This window comes from Malaclemys terrapin, chromosome 10 (genome assembly GCF_027887155.1).
Source record: "Malaclemys terrapin pileata isolate rMalTer1 chromosome 10, rMalTer1.hap1, whole genome shotgun sequence".
NCBI classification, from domain to species: Eukaryota; Metazoa; Chordata; order Testudines; family Emydidae; genus Malaclemys; species Malaclemys terrapin.
The window spans coordinates 6,429,638-6,446,049 of record NC_071514.1 but is presented as its reverse complement, the minus strand read 5'-3'; the positions used below and the strand labels follow the sequence as shown (position 1 = coordinate 6,446,049).

Below are 16,412 nucleotides of genomic sequence, written 5' to 3'. Positions count from 1 at the left end.
TGGTGTCCCAGCGTTGGAGGGCTGGGCCGAGCCCAGCACACAGATCTAGAAATGTAGACTTGTGCATCCGACAGTACCACAGCCCCTGCTCGTCATCCCAAATCTGCATTACAATGTGACCCCACCGGTCAGTAATCGTTTCTCAGACGCAGGATCAGCACTCCACCATCTGCAGCTGCTCCATGAATGCCAACCACCACCGTGAATTGGTTCTCGCTATGTCCCACAGAAAACTGACCACCAGGAAATGGTCATGTTCCCCGCGGTTCTTTTTGCAGCTCTGCAAATACTGGAGGACCATGAGCTTCTGTCAGAGATGGTGAGAATTACAAGTTCCACACTGGTTCGTGGGAAATTGAAAACAGACATGAAAATTATGGGACAGAGATGATACTATGGGATGGAGAACTCTGCTTTGTGGAAAGTTGACCCCTTCCTCTCAGTCACCCCTCCGCCAGTCATTTCTGCCCCATCGTGCATTGCCAAAACTATCCAAAAAACAGTGCGCTAAATAGCGGTGGGTTGCACAGTTAATGCACCATGGGTACATCACACTGTGCAGCGACACAAGCGCTCCTGGTGAGTGTGCCCAGCGCCGACATGAAGAACAGGTATGCAAGTGCACAAGCAATATACTAACTGCGGCAGCTGTAGGCCGACGTAACTGGCGTTGACAAAACTTTGTAGTGTAGACATGGCCCCATTATTATCATCTCCCTGTGTTGCTAGTATCTCCTCTGTTTGTGGAGTTGTTCAAAACTTTGCTGCTAAACTGTGGCCCAAACTGAAACTTGAGATTCAAAAACCTAGAGGGCCACTGTCAGGTTAAAATTAATGGCCCAGATTGTCACGATTTCATGCACAACATTTACAAACACAGTTAGTTTTTGCATTTCTTTCAGCTTACAGTAGTGGTTCTCAGCCAGGGGTACATGTACCCCTGGGGGGACGCAGAGGTCTTCCAAGGGGTACATTAACTCATCTAGATATTTGCCTAGTTTTACAACAGGCTACATAAAAAGCACTAGCGAAGTCAGAACAAACTCAAATTTCAGACAGACAAAGACTTGTTTATACCGCTCTATATACTATACACTGAAATGTAAGTACAATATTTATATTCCAATTGATTTCATAATTATATGGTAAAAATGAGAAAGTAAACAATTTTCCAGTAATAATGTGCTGTGGCAATTGTATTTTTATGTCTGATTTTGTAAGCAAATCGTTTTTAAGTGAGGTGAAACTTGGGGTACACAAGACAAATCAGACTCCTGAAAGGGGTACAGCAGTCTGGAAAGGTTGAAAACCACTGGCTTAAAAAGTGAAACTAGCCCTGTCATGCATTTGCAGTGTTGCAAGGGATTGGGATGCAAAACAGGGGAGCTTGAATGAACGGTGTTGTTACAAAGTTGCCAAACATCTAAATATTGAGCCTAAACTATTTAAATTCTAATTTTTAGCACCTTTGTCTCTCAATGCTTTACAGCAATTAAAAACAAACACGGGTTGATCCAAAAGTTTATGCTATTTGATAGCTCTCCTTTAACTTGGAACTAATATTACTAAATAAAAATAAAAGAAGAAAAAGGGCAAAGCAGCATTCTGGCTATTTCTTATTATTCCCAGTTCTATAATTAAAGTATAGAGTACATTTTGCAATTCCTTTTCTAGAGGTTTGTGTGTACTCCACAAAAATTAAAACAGAAAACTTAATAACAACAACATTCAGCTCTTCTTCATCTGTACATTTCAAAGCACTTTACAAAGGAAGTTAAGTATCACTATCCCTTTTTTGGAGATGGGGAAACTGAGGCAGAGAGTAGCAAAGTGACTTGCTCAGTGGCAGAACTGGGAAGAGAACCCAGGTCTCCTGACTCCTCGTCCACTGCTCTAGGCACCGTGCCATGCTGCCGTCCTTTACAAATGTAACTACTGCATGCACAGCAAAATACTTTCCCAATGCAAATTTCATAAAAGATTTTTATTCACACTTCTGCACAGCAAACTGGCAGAGTCTGTCTGGCCCTAATCTATTCATTTTTTAAAAGCCTCTATGTATGTACCCAGCCGGGATGTACAGTTGGCGATGTCCATGCAAGGCTGGTACATAAATTGTTGGTAAATAATTTGTATTTTACATGTTACTGACAGAGTAGAGCAGAGTGACCCTGAACTGAATGGATAAACATTAACCACTTTATAAATGGTCCACAATCACAATACAGGGAGTAGGAGGTGCACTGCCTGAGCTGTGCTTTAGATAGATAGATAGATAGATAGATAGATAGATGCACTCCAACATTTAATGGGGGGCTAGGGATCTGGGCTGGAATAAAGATCCTTTCCCCTCAAAGTCACAGGCTTGAAGTTGATAGAAATCAGAAGATCAAAGCTATTGCCAACCAATGATCCAAGCCGGTGCTTTCAGTTCACTTCCCATTTGGGCAGGTTACGTTACCAAAAACAACATCTACAGCTCGGCAGAGAGGGAAGAGGCAGGGGGCACTAGTGGGCCAGGGAGGAAGTTTGCACTTCCGGTATTGCCCCTGCCCTGGAAGGTTCGTGCATCCCCAAAGCTGCCTGGGCGGTACCTTTCAACAGTACTAAATTCACTCCAAAAAGGACAATATAAAAACTAACCTGAATACAAATTATCGGGGAAGTTCTTTATGCGCCCACCAAACAATGTGTGAAGCAAATCATAATGGCAGTTCAGTAGTAGCAAAACATGCTGTCGTGTGGGGGATCCATCCTCAGACTTTCACCATCTAAGAAGCTGGAGCCTCAGTGGAAATTCTCCCCCTCGTTCCCAAAGGCCCTCCCCTCAGAGCAGCAGCAATGGGCACCAGAGTGGGACGTGTCCGCCATTTTGGGCAGAAGAAAGGAGGGTGATTGATAGAGGAGGAAGGAATGAAAGATACTGGGTAGGGGAGGGGGGAGACAATACACACACTCCTTTTAAAAAGGATGTTTTGCCTGTTTATCATCACCTTGTTTTATTGGCCTCACAGCTGTCAAGTCCCCCCACTGGTAGTCTCAAAATAATGACCAACCTTACACACTAGGGGGTGAACTCCTGCAGCTCTCACTCATGGGATCAGACCCATAAACATCAATAGAAGTTGCAGGTGCACAGCACCTCTTGGGACCAGGCCCTCAGTCCTTCCTCAGGCAAAACTTCCATCAATTCCAACCGGTTTGCCCAAGAGGCAGCGGCAGAACTGGACGCTTTATCAGCTACCTTGTCTAGGCGCACAGATGGTATGAGATGCTAAACAACATCAGGCCCCATGTGGGAAATTAAATTATGGGGTTTCACCCTTCCCTTTGATAGCCCTGGGTTTTGGCATTGGAGCCAGGGCCTCCCCATTACCTGTGAAGTCAGTGAGGAAAGCACAGATGACAGGATGAGGAGAAAGCTCTGATTTATCAAGGCCTTCATTTAAAAAAGCAAAATTCAGCAACGCGCGAGGCTTCCCCCTTCCACACCGGGCATAACACTGAATCATTCCATCTTTAACTAGATGAAAACATTCAGAGTGGATTTTTTTTTTTTTAAATTACTTCTCCATCAAACGTTCATTTCCCTTCACAGACGACACTGCTAGTTGCATAGCCTGAGTCGCCATAAAAAAAACCATTACAACACGACACTGTATGATGTACTGTAAATCAATACAAATAGCCACAGGGAGAATCTGAAAGGCACATGGAAGGAGCACTCGTCAAATGATATTTATGAGCACAGGATGCTACAGAATAAAACAGCTTTAGCTCTCTGGTGTATTTCCACTATTTACAATGAGATCTGAAAATCAAACTGATATTTTATGCTGAACGGCACAAAGGAGACATACGAAGTCCTTTTCTCATTCCCATTTACAATATAAACGCTGGTGACGGAGCTGGAAGAGCAGATGGTCAGAAACACTCTCCTAGAATATTCAGGCAATTCAACTTGAATCTGTGCCCAAATCATTTAACTTTAATGGATTCTTTCATTAACAACCAAAGAAAGGGAATACGGTTGCCAGGACATTAAAATCACTTTTTCAATTATACTGTTATAAAATCGAACAAATTAGCTGTAATTCTTAGCTGAAGCCTAAATGGAAGCACGACTTTATGAAAGAAATCAAAATTGATTTGGATTAGTGGGCATCAAGGGCTTTTTAAAAATTAACAAGATTCTTATGACTTCATAGCACGGATGGGTTAGCCGGAGTTTTCACTGCTCCATGTTTGTTACCTGCCAAGGCGTTGGTGCAAGCTTCACGGGTGCGTGGTACAATGGGTTTAATTAGACAGGAACTGGAGACTGCAAAGTTTGTTGCGGGAACAAAGTTCCTGAAAAAGTTTGGGGATGTTTGAACACACAGTTTGGGCTCAGTCCAACAGAGCCCAGTTCACAACTTGGGCATGGGTCAGAGCCTCCAAACTTGACAAGGTTTTAGATCAGAAGTTTTCCTGCAGTATTTGCATTATAGTGGCCCCAATCAGGGATCAAGGCCCCGTTGGACATGGAAGTAAAAAGTCAAAACAACAGTCTCTGTCCCAAAGACTTCACAGTTTTAGATTAGAATGTAAAATACGACAAGTGGACAAAACAAAGGGGAGGTGACGGGGAGAATTTAAGTAACAGAGCACTGCTGTAAGTAACTGAGGAATTGATGAACACCTGTGCGTGGGATGAATAATTATTTTGGGGTGCCAGGAATAAGGAAGCTATGACCACAGGGATGGGATCGAGTGAAGAAAGAAAAGAATCACGCTGGAGATTCGATGTTAAGAGCTCTATGAAAGAGGACACCATCTGGAGTGCACAACAAGTTGTATTGATCCTACAAAACCCAGGTACCAAGCGACATATTCTTGAGTGCCATCTACTGGCAATTTATCTATTAACTATTTGCATCTATGAAGACAGCTCACTTATACAGCGCTTCTGTGACATCAGGAAAAACCTTCCTGACAGTGAGATCCAATAGTCTGTGGAACTGTCACCCAAAGTGAAGTGATGGAAGCCCCAACACCAGGGCTTTTAAAATCACAATGGATAAAACAGAGTTTAGGGAACAATCTGCATTGGCCCTTTCAAGATAGAATCATAGAATATCAGGGTTGGAAGGGACCTCAGGAGGTCATCTAGTCCAACCCCCTGCTCAAAGCAGGACCAATCCCCAGACAGATTTTTGTCCCAGATCCCTAAATGGCCCCCTCAAGGATTGAACTCAGAACCCTGGGTTTAGCAGGCCAATACTCAAACCACTGAGCTATCCCTCCCACCCTGGACTAGATTCTCTGATACATCTGTTCCAGCCCTAATATCTATGAAATGATCTGGTGTTGACAATACCTAGTCAGTTGGCAAAACTCACTCTTTAAAAAGTAAATGCAGCAGACCGTTTCAAAATCATTTTCATGAAATCTTGCAACACAAAGCACTTTCCGTGACCCCTTTAAGGGTCAGTGTATCATATTTAGTTATTTCTACTCTTTATTGCAACACAGTGGTTGACAGTTTGCATCAGTCAAAGCTGACTTGAAAAGTTAATCTTTCTTTGGACAATCCTGAACACTGCTTGCTTGCCCTAATCGCTCTATCAGCATATATCTGGCTTTCAGCCATGCCACTGAGTAATATTTTTCAATAAGCGAAGGGAAACTGTTCCCTTTGAATCGGATCTTGTATTGTAATCACTGTGGCTCTCCATGGTCTTGCCAGGACTGTTTTAGTACTTAACAGAACAGAGGGTAGTTTTATACAGCACCTTTCATGCGCCTAGCTTCCCAAAGCACTTTATAAAGACATGAGCTAGAAACCGGGAGCCACATTCTCTGTTACAATGTAACCGAGGGCAGAATTTGGCTCGGTGGAGCAGTGACTGTACAAATCAGCACAGCATCCACTATAAAGCAAGTGTATTGGAGGCATATCAAGCCTAAAATGTATACCAACACCTGGAGCAACCAGTCCAGGGCCCTTGAAGAAATACTGCAAAATAACTAAAATACAGATAATGCTTAGATACCACAGTGATGTGCACCCTCCAGGGGGAGTAAACAGATCAGCAAATAGACAATGCACTCACACTCAGTCTGGAATACTAAAACTTGTTGATAATGAAAGAAAATAAATTATCTACCATCCACTCCTGTGGTGCTGTGTATTGAAACTCTCCCACAATCATCAGCAAAATCCTCCCCAAAACAGGCTGGCAAACAAGCGTGCCCATTAATACTATCTATACTCTGTTTATTTTTTCTTTATAATTCTCCTCTGTGCTCCATTTCACATCCCATTTTCCCCCAGTCTCTCCCTGATGACACACTTCTCTGATAATGTTGAGTCAAATTTTCAAACCCACAATGTTTAAATGGTTTTCCAACTAGACAAAACAAGCATCTGTCTCTAATAACCAGCCTATATGCATGTGAGAAAACACACCCACAATGTACAACCTCACAATTGCACTCCAGTGACTGGGAGAAGACCCAACATAAACAATGGACATTGTTCAATTGACAAGTATCTGAACAGACAAGACATAATGGGCAACAAATGTAGCTTATTTTCCACTTATGATAATAAATTAGGAAGTGATCTGTATAGTAATTCCATAGAATTAATGAGGTTTAGAAATATGAGACAACACTACTGTTAAATCTTTGAGGAGTGGGGAGGAACCATATTTTTTCTGCAAATTACAAAGTCCACTGTGGTACGCAGTGCAGCTGAGAGATGCTCCACTGTTATATGTCAACATATAATATTGGGCAGTAATATATAAAGAGTTCTTACAACTACACACAGCTCTTGAAAGTAAAAATTCCACCAGGCTGTTAACACATTCAGGTCAATAGCTGTACTTTATAAGGACAAGAATGTTAAGATAGTTTCAACCCAAATCTATATAGACATCATGGAGAAAAGACAGACATTTTTAAAAAACTCCACTATACAACTAAGGGCTTGTCTTCACTGCAAAATTAACTTGAGTGTTGTCCCTAACTCAAGTCTCTCCACACACAAACCCTGCAACTTGAGCGTCGTGGTGCTTTTAACTTGAGCTACTTGGCCCAAGAGGGGTACAGGCTACAACTCAAGTGAGCACAGCTTGTCAGCTGCTAAAATGACCACTCTGTAGCATGGAGACAGGCTAGCTCCACCAGAGTATTACTGTACAAAGCCCTGATTGAGATGGTGGCCCCATTGTGCTAAGGGCTGCAGATACAAATAGCAAGAGACAGTTCCTGCACGGGAGAATACAATCTAAATAGACAAGACAAACTAAGGGCAGGAGGCCCAGAGAGGTGAAGTGACTTGCCCTGGGAACAGAACCTTGACATCCAATCCTACAGGACCATGCCTTCAGCACTATACGAAACATATGGAAAATTCAAAAATGGGTTAATTTTATTTTTCTTCTTCCCTTGCAGTCTACCCCCTCAATGTCCCTGCACCCAATCAGAGACCCTTCCCCCTCCATAAAGAGGCCCAGGCTCTGGCAACTCCAGAACCTATCAACGCCACCCCTTCAATTGGCCAGAAAGGGGGTTGGTTCAAAGAAACACAACAGGGAAGTGGATATGCAGGTCTGGAAGGCCTAGATCCAAATTGTGACCCCCTGCACTGGAGCACAGATTTGGATGAAGGTGTTTTGATGGGGATTTTTTACTTCAATCACATTCCCTCATCATGCATGCAAACCAAAGCAATGTGTGTATGGACATGGGAGAAATACACACAAGAGAAAAGGACCCAAGCCAAAACCCTCACAAATGTAGGGGACATTTCAGTACTGGCCTGTCCTGCCCACCTCTCTGTAATGAACCAAACCAAACCTCTGGCTCCAAAAACACTCTCACCCCACCGAACTCTGGGGCAGTTGAGATTCAGCTCTGAACGGTGCAACTTCAGAGTTTAGGAGGCCGCTAGTTAACTGCTGGCGTATTCCAGATCATACACAGACACTCTAGCCTGGTCTTCCGACAGTGCCCCTCCCCATGTTGTTCTGACAGGAAGACATGATAACACAGCACACGGCTCATTCCTTATCTCTCTCCTGAGGAAAGGAAGACATTGCCTGAGAAACTAAAATTAGCCTCTAATCTAAGCCAGTTCTAAAGCCTTCTCAGGAACAGTATGTTATCTCTCGCTAGCCTGAATCATTCCAGCTAGGTGTGGAATAATAAGGCAGTTGGCATTTGATAATGACGGGCTTACAGTGGTGTGTTTGCACGGCTATAATTTAACGGTGCCTCATTGTTTACATTAGGAAACCCAGCGTTAAAAGGTTTATAACCATTATAAACTCTAGCTCCAGGTCAAAAACATACGTGTGCTGTCCTCTGGATAAACCGGGATTACATGCATAAACCCCTGTTCTCTAGAAGAGAATATTCTCAAATTATATACAAGCTTGTGGGAAACACTTTTTTATGGACTGATTATAAATCAATTTGGCCACGTTAAAGTAAAAGGAGATGGCAGGGGAAAGGGGGAATATGTTTGCTGCTGCTTCTTTTGACCGGTGTCTAAACTGATCATTCCTTAACAGTTTTGTTTTCTAAAATTACATTCTCCCAGCCGCTAATTCAGAGCCCACTGAAAGGGAATGAGATTTGGAGCTACTGCGAATGTGCAAGAATTATTTTTCTTCACACATATATTTGACTACACCATCAGTATTCTGGATATACAACCCACAGAGGTGTGTTGTTATGAACAGATGATCATTTTTTAGAGCACATCAATAATGCGAGGATTCGTTCAAACCCCGGGGTCCCCTTTGTTTGCTCAGTGTTTGTGCCAACTCAACCTGCCACAGTCACAAGATCGACATACCTCTATGGAATGGAGGCTGTGAACCGAACTGGTAATTGGGTGCCCTGGGAAGGTGACTTTGAGACTGTATTAGCGAACATATACTAGGATAGCATGCCGGGATTGCTGACTGTTACTGACCTGAGGCAACAGGCTACCTGGCCTATGAAGGTCCATCTATATAGCAAAAAAACCTGCAAGGAAGCAAGTCTCAGAGTCTGGGTCACTGCCTCGGCATCTCACTGCAGGGGTAAAAAGAGTAGTGTAGCCAGTCAGCTTTGAAATCCAGGGCCGGGGTAGGGGCTTGGAACCTGGGCTTCAGCTGAGCCCGAAATGTCTACACGGCTACTTTTAGCCCTGCAGCGCAAGCCCCTCGAGCCTGACCTGGGCTCTGAGTTTTGGTGCCGGGGGCACTGTTTCTAGGCGGACCAGATGACAAAGATGAAATATCGGGACACGGGGGGGTGGGGCCGGCTGAGGGGGAAAAAAAAAAAAAGCCGGCGGTGGAGCAAAAAAAAAAAAAAGCCGCTGGAGCACCCCCATCCCCCACCGCTGTCTCCACCCAACTCTATGATGGCCGCAACAGCTAAGCACGCCCCAGCCTGGAGCTGCCAAGCCCACGTGCTGCGCTAGATCCCCGGGGCAGCCTGGCTCGTTCCCAGCCGCCCTCCCCGCCCGGGCCGCTCCATGAGCCATGGGTGTGGCGCAGGAGGCCCAGGCCTCCCTCGCCTTCTACCGGGGGCTCGGGCGGAAGGAGCTGCTGCAGGATCTCTGCCGGGCCATGCTCGCCTCCCTGGAGAAGCTGGACTGGAGCAGTTCGCAGGGTGAGTGCTGGGGGCCACCCCCTCCCTCCAGGCTTGCGCCGCCATACAGCTGATCAGCGCAAGCCTGGGAGGGAGGAGGAATGCGGCGTGCTTGGGGAAGAGGCGGGGCCAGGGCGGGGATTTGGGGAGGGATCCAATGGGGCAGTGAGGGGGCGGGGCTGGGGGCGGGGCCAGGGATTTGGGGAGGGATCCAATGGGGGAAGGAAGGGGTGGGGGCGAGAGCCCCTCCGGCCTCCGCCTGTGCACCAGAGTGGAGGGTAAAATTGCTTGTTTGTCCAGTGTCCCAACCGAACATCGGTCGGGACGCGGGACAAACAAGCAAAAATCGGGACGTCTGGTCACCCTAGCTGTTTCCTATGTAAAGGTACCCTAACAGACAAAGTCTTCCCTGTAGCCTCTTCTGGCTTTGACCTTATTCATTCAGATAAACAAGGTCAGGCCTGAGCAGTACTTGGCTGCTGACCCGCGGAAAAGGCGCTGGTGATTTAAAGGAAGGCACATTTCCCTCGGAGTCAATACTGAAGCGACGCTTGATAGTAGTGCTGTTTTTTAATAAGACTATTTGTACAATGCATGAAACCAGTTTAATCAGCATGGATCTGCCCCATCCATCTGCCCTTTATTGATTATCCAGGTTGCAATATTCCTTCGCCCCCACCCCTTGTCGTTTTTCTTCAGATCATTTAAATATTCCATTTTTTTAAACTGGATTGGCTCAATTAGAGACATTGGTGCAGAAAGATGCGAAGCCTCTTGGCTCAGGTGAACGGGCTGGAATACCTGCTGTTAATAATAGACTGACCACGTCTGTTATATTGAAATACCGAGAGATTTCCTCTGTCTGAGCACAAAATGCTTTGTTCCCGGGGACAGGTGGGCAATTCCCTCTCATCGCATTCCAAGGAAAGGCAGGAGGGCCTTGTAGCTAAAACGCACGTCCAGGGTTTAGGGGGCTTGAGTTGTATTTCTGGCTCAGCTTTGCCCCTGTGGGACCTTGGGCAAATCAGTTACTTCCGTTTCCCCAAACCAGAGATTTAGGAGTGCAGCCTCTCTGCACCTCACTGTGATTTCCCCGGCACATCTGACCGTAGGCCAGCACCTGCCATTCCCGCTCTCTCTCGAGGACAACGCCAGGGTTACCCGGGACCAGCCAGCTTTCACAAAGCACAGCACATTTAAGTAGGACAAAAGCACCACAGAGAAAACAGACCACCAAAAAAATAAGCAATCTAGCCACACTCTAGCTTACCAGTGTCACTCATCTTCCACATGGAGACCAGCAGGTCCCAGTCGTTCCAACCCTTCCCGCAGGGTTTGGCCCTCTTGGTTCCAGCTTCATGGCAGTACAAGTATCAAATGAAGGTTGGTGAGTCAGTTCAGGCTCCCGTTTATACCAAGGGCCTGTTCTTTGTCTCTTGGGTCTCTTGAACCGGGCCTGAACAAGTCTATGCAATTCTCCCCAGCGGGTGGTCCTTCTCTGGAGCTGTTTACCTGCTATAATTACCCCCACTGATTTTAGTTCCTGGAGAAAGCTCTGTGACCCTCCTCCATGGAGCCCGAATACAATCCCTCGCTCACAAAGATACACATAACATTTATAGATACCAAAGTCTATCAGTATTGCAGGTGCCTATAGTGCCTGGCACATCTCCATACAATAGTCTTTTGAAGTTTCCATATTTCCAAGATCTCACATTTGTTCCTCCTGAATCACTTCCAGTCTAGCCCTGCTCAGTACCTCCTACTTCTTCAGAGATAAGACCCACAGCAATTAGCATGTTCATTGCATCAGATGCCATAATAATCATGTATAATGCAGGCATACACTCCAGGTCTGCATACTATCACATTTCCCACCTAACTGTATTAAAATATTACAGCTAATAACACAGGGCAGGGAGGAAAAGTGATTGCAACCATTACTAGTTATGGCCTGAGGTATAAATCATGTCAGAACAGAAAACTGGATCCAGATCCTAATTTACGGCAGGCTAAACCCATCGAACCATGAAGCGTATCCCTCATTCATTAATTCAAATGGAACTCAAACAGGATTTGAGGCTTCACAGAGAAATACTAGCAGAAAAGGAAAGAGGTGACAAAGACTGATGGGAAGTGGCATGCGGACATATGCCATTCCTTTATAAGCCATTCATAAAATCCCATATTCCAGTCCATTTCTCTTCAATGGAGCCTTTCAACAAGGAGGACCCCAAAATGGCATATAAGATCATTTGTATCTATATTAATGCCTTTTTGCAGCAGATCTCTAATATAGCACTGGGTCTTACTCACTTATCATTTTGCTCAAACTTTCTATGTCTAGCTTCAGGTCAATGAAAGTTGAAGAGAATCTCTTTGGTGGGTTTTTTGGAGTTATGGAAGAATAAATATTTTAACTGAATACCCTTGCTCCCCAATGTGTAAGGACAGAAGGCAAACGCACAAATATTGCATGTAGCTATTGCAACCTTAGTCCCCCAGCTACCTTTTTGGGGGGGAAAGGCTAAGACAAAAATGACTGAAGCCAGCTCTATGAGTGGAGCCATTGAAACCCCACCTCCCCACACGACATCACTAGCAGGTAGGGAGAATCACCTTTTTTCCCCCCAGCTTGGAAAGTCAGAGGCTGCTCGGACAATTTAACCAAAGGAGACTGTAAAGATCTGACTCAAAGACACCATTACGACTTCCAAAACGAACTGCCTGAACTTCAGAAACTGTAGAAAATGGAAGGTGTGAGAACAAGACAGTAGTTTTCATTTTCCTTAAAAGTTCTTACCAAGCCAGAGCACACCTGGCTGAGATCCATGACATTCACAGCCTCAGATGGCTTCAATACCAGTAGCAGACTTTCATAAGTGCTTTGTTACAAACATTTTGTGGACTAAATTAATCTGTTCACATGACTGTAACAACAAGGATATCAAAATGTGAAGGATTGGTCTTCCAAAGGCTGGGGGGGAGGGATAGCTCAGTGGTTTGAGCACTGGCCTGCTAAACCCAAGGTTGCGAGTTCAATCCTGGAGGAAGCCATTTAGGGACCTAGGGCAAAAATCTGTCTGGGGATTGGTCCTGCTCTGAGCAGGGGGTTGGACTCGATGACCTCCTAAGGTCCCTTCCAACCCTGATATTCTAGGATTCTATGAAAAGGTTACAGTCGCTGAGCAGCATTCATGACTTTGTAACAACAGTTTATGCTGCGTCTGCATCTAGCTGAAGAATAGCTGACAAAGAACACAGATCGAGCTTGCAGGATTTTCCACAGAGTGCACAAATAGTTGCTTTATGTTTAATCTAGAATCACTGAAGCCTCGTGAGGTTGTATAAGAACTGCCAGCAATGAACAAGAAGATGAATGTCTCTCAGATTTGAACGCCTGCATTTTGCATTGACATCAAACCATGAAAGCAATTCATTCCCCCCGCCCCCCAGCCGAATGAGGCCCTAGTTGGCTGAGCAAGCCAAAGGGAACAAGATGGTAGACACAACTTCAAAAGAGGTTACGCTCTCTTGTCTGCCTGGAACAGAAGGGATGGGAGGGCTGGACAGGGATCCCCAGGCCAGTCACATTTAAATGACCATGGCAGACCTCTCTCTGAAACCGCTGCTTAGTATTGCAACCAGTTACAACATTTAAGGCTTGTCTACATTACAAATACTCAGCCAGTACAACTATACTGATACAGCTCTGATGGCAGAGCCCCCTAGTGGAGGTGCAGCGTAAGCAGACAGAAGGAGGAGTTCTGCCAGCGCATTAAACCACCTCCCCAGACTACATTAGCTTAGCTATGCCAACAGAAGCACTCTGTCTACACGGTGGGTGGAGGGGCGTCAGCATAGGTATGTTGGCTATGGGGTGTGTCTCTTCTTTCTTTGCCAAGAAGCACTGTGGCAAAGTACAGAGGACAAGACACCAGGAAGGAGACTAGGTTTCCATGCCCAGCTTTGTCACCACGCTCACTGTCTGGCCTTAGATAAATCACTCGATCTCTCTGTGTCTAAGATGTTTCATCTCCGAAACAGGGATAGGGATACTTACCCACCTGTGTAACATGCGTTGAGATCTATGGATGAAATACATGATCTACAAGTGTTGCTAATTATTGTCGTTATTTCAAAATTCTGCATTCTTCTTAGAACTGAAGTATTTAACTATCTGATTAGAAACTTGGTGTTCTCTGAGAAAACAATCACACAATCAAATGAACAGGTACTAGAAGGCCAACACAACAGAAGCTTCTGAACCAGACATTAAGTGTCAATAGCTTTTTGGCTACATGGGAGCCCGCATGCACAGCCCTAGCTGAACAAATACACAGGTGCCAGCAATATTTCAACCAATGGAAATTCAGCTACCTCTCCCAGGAACTGGGCTGGCAGAGGGGTGTGCTTCTACAAAAGCCTCCATTGGAAATGAAAATCAAACAAATGATAATAATCCAGGTGGGTTTAGAACTCGTGACAGGTGCCATATTTCCTAGAAGGAGGCAAGGACCATGGGCCATGGCAAAGCAAGTCTCTGCAGGCTGCCTGCCACTGGGCTTCACCCTGACCCACAAGGGTTCAGCTTAAGCTGCAGGGATCCCACATAATTCGATCTCCGTGGTTCAGACACTCCTTTGCCCCTCTGCTGAGACTGCCAGGAAGAGGGTTAAAATCTCATTCTTTTTTGCAGAGAACACCATCCTTTATACTCGCAATTCCATTCTATTCCAAATTCCAGTTGATTAGAAAAACCTGCTTCACCAGCAACAGTAGCACCCACCCTCTCTCTTTCCTTCCTTCCCGCCTTCTCCATTCGTGCATCGGCATCCCTTCCACTTCAGCGTTCGCCAAGCCCAAAGCCTCACCCCTCCCAGTCGTCTTTCTCCAAAGACTGTCTCCGGCTAAACAGAGCAGGGCCTGTATACCCCTAATGCTGCCCTGCACTGCCCGTAGCCCTCTCAAACTATAAACTTCTTTCTCTGCTTCTTCTGCCTTCTGGGAGTTTGCAGAATTGTTTAGAACAGGCCAGTTTGTAATGGTTTAGCACAAGCCATCCCGGGAGTGCAAAAACCAGGTATTCATAATCACATGCTCCCCAGAAGACGCAGGGAGGGGGAAAAAAATCCACTGAACAGAACAAAAACCACAATGGATTTCCACTTCCAAACACAGCACAAATCGCATGATCAGAGTGAAAATCTTCAAAGTGCTGCCACTGCTGTTGCTAATGAGGATTTTGCAGGTCACATGGGGAAAAAGAAAAAGAAAAAAAAAAAGCAGCTAAGAGTTATGCAGGGGAAGCCCATTCTGCTGGGACAGGCCAAAATCTCTGTCCAACAGCAATCTCACTTCTTCGGCCTTTGCAGGGCTTGTGGACACAGTGGACAAGTGCAGTGACCCGTGAGGGAGGAGCTATGGTATGAGAAACTATGATGATCTGACATATTAGTCAGTGACGGGGCAGGTCACTTCACCTAGCCAGGCCTCAGCTTCCTCCTCTCTAAAACGGGGATAATGACTCCTACTTCCTCAGATGCAAAGCTCTGCAGAAGTGAAAAGTACAAAGAACTCGGAGAGGTTTGATTACACTTGAATCCCTGGGCACAAGTTACAATCATTTTTCAGACAGAGCTGGAAGCTTCTGCCGTGACTAAAATCAGCTCAGTTATATTTAAACTACATAAAGTTCATTTTAAAAAAAATGTTTCCCTTCATTTGCTCTCACTTACCTCATGTGCCGACATGCGGCTCTGAAGTAACTACAGATTCTCTCCAGGGTACGGTGTAGAATACCATCGGACAAATCAGACACAGGGACTGCTACCCAGAATAGCTCCTGTTTCGGTCCCATTAGGAACTTGAGATAACTGGACAGGTAGCATCTGCATCTACTACTCGTTCTATCCAGGAGCTGCTCAGAAAACAACACCGCTAGCAATCAGAACATCTATGAGTAGGCGGGAGCAGGTAGCCAAGGCCAAGGACAGCAGCTCCTTGTGCATCCATAAATACTCCAGGAGTGTGAGCGTCAAACGTCACAGACTGCACATAGAGAAAGACAAGCCTAGCGCCCGAGAAGTCAGGCGCATCAAGTTTCCATTAACTACCCTGCATTTCCCAGGTAATTGTGCACCCTAGGACTTAATGAGAAATAATGAGCTAGCATGCAGCTCAATGTGGCAGCCAAGAAAACTAATAGGAAAATGTATTTAAATATTTCATTGCTGAGGATGGTAGCAAGACGTGTCTCCCCACATCTCACAGCGCACAGCCCAGGAGAAGAGACAAGGACCTGACAGATTATCTGCAACACCACTGCAACATAGGTGCCCAGGATAGACCTGAGTGAGGACCATCGCGGCAGCCTACAGGGCCAAATTAGCATAGCGTTAGAGACCCAGTGTGGCCTCTAGACCCAGCTCAACCACTCATACAGTGTGGGTGTGGACAAGTCACAAAACCTAGCTACACCGCCGCTGCCCTGGCTGCAGAATGGAGCTAACACTACTTACCTGCCTTGCATGATTGTGAGGGCAAAGCCTGGCTTTATCTACCCACTCCCTCCTCCGTTCATGTCATTAAGGGCAACTATCATTAAGGTTCAGCCGAACAGCCTCACCGCTCCACTGTAAACCATGAGGGGGAAATGAAGGCATGAAAGAGAGGAGACAAGAAGAAGAACAAGACATTAAACTGCAAGGTCATCAAGATGTGCCCATAACCAGGTATCAGTGTCATGTTTTTATCGGGGATCTGAGTGTTTCAGAACT

At 45.4% G+C, this 16,412-nt stretch overlaps 1 protein-coding gene across 2 annotated transcripts in view; it reads right to left on the bottom strand.

The window, feature by feature from the left end:
* Positions 1–16,412, bottom strand: part of IGDCC4 (immunoglobulin superfamily DCC subclass member 4) — a 166,294-nt gene that overhangs the window by 136,165 nt on the left and 13,717 nt on the right. The gene's annotated exons all lie outside the window — the stretch shown is intronic.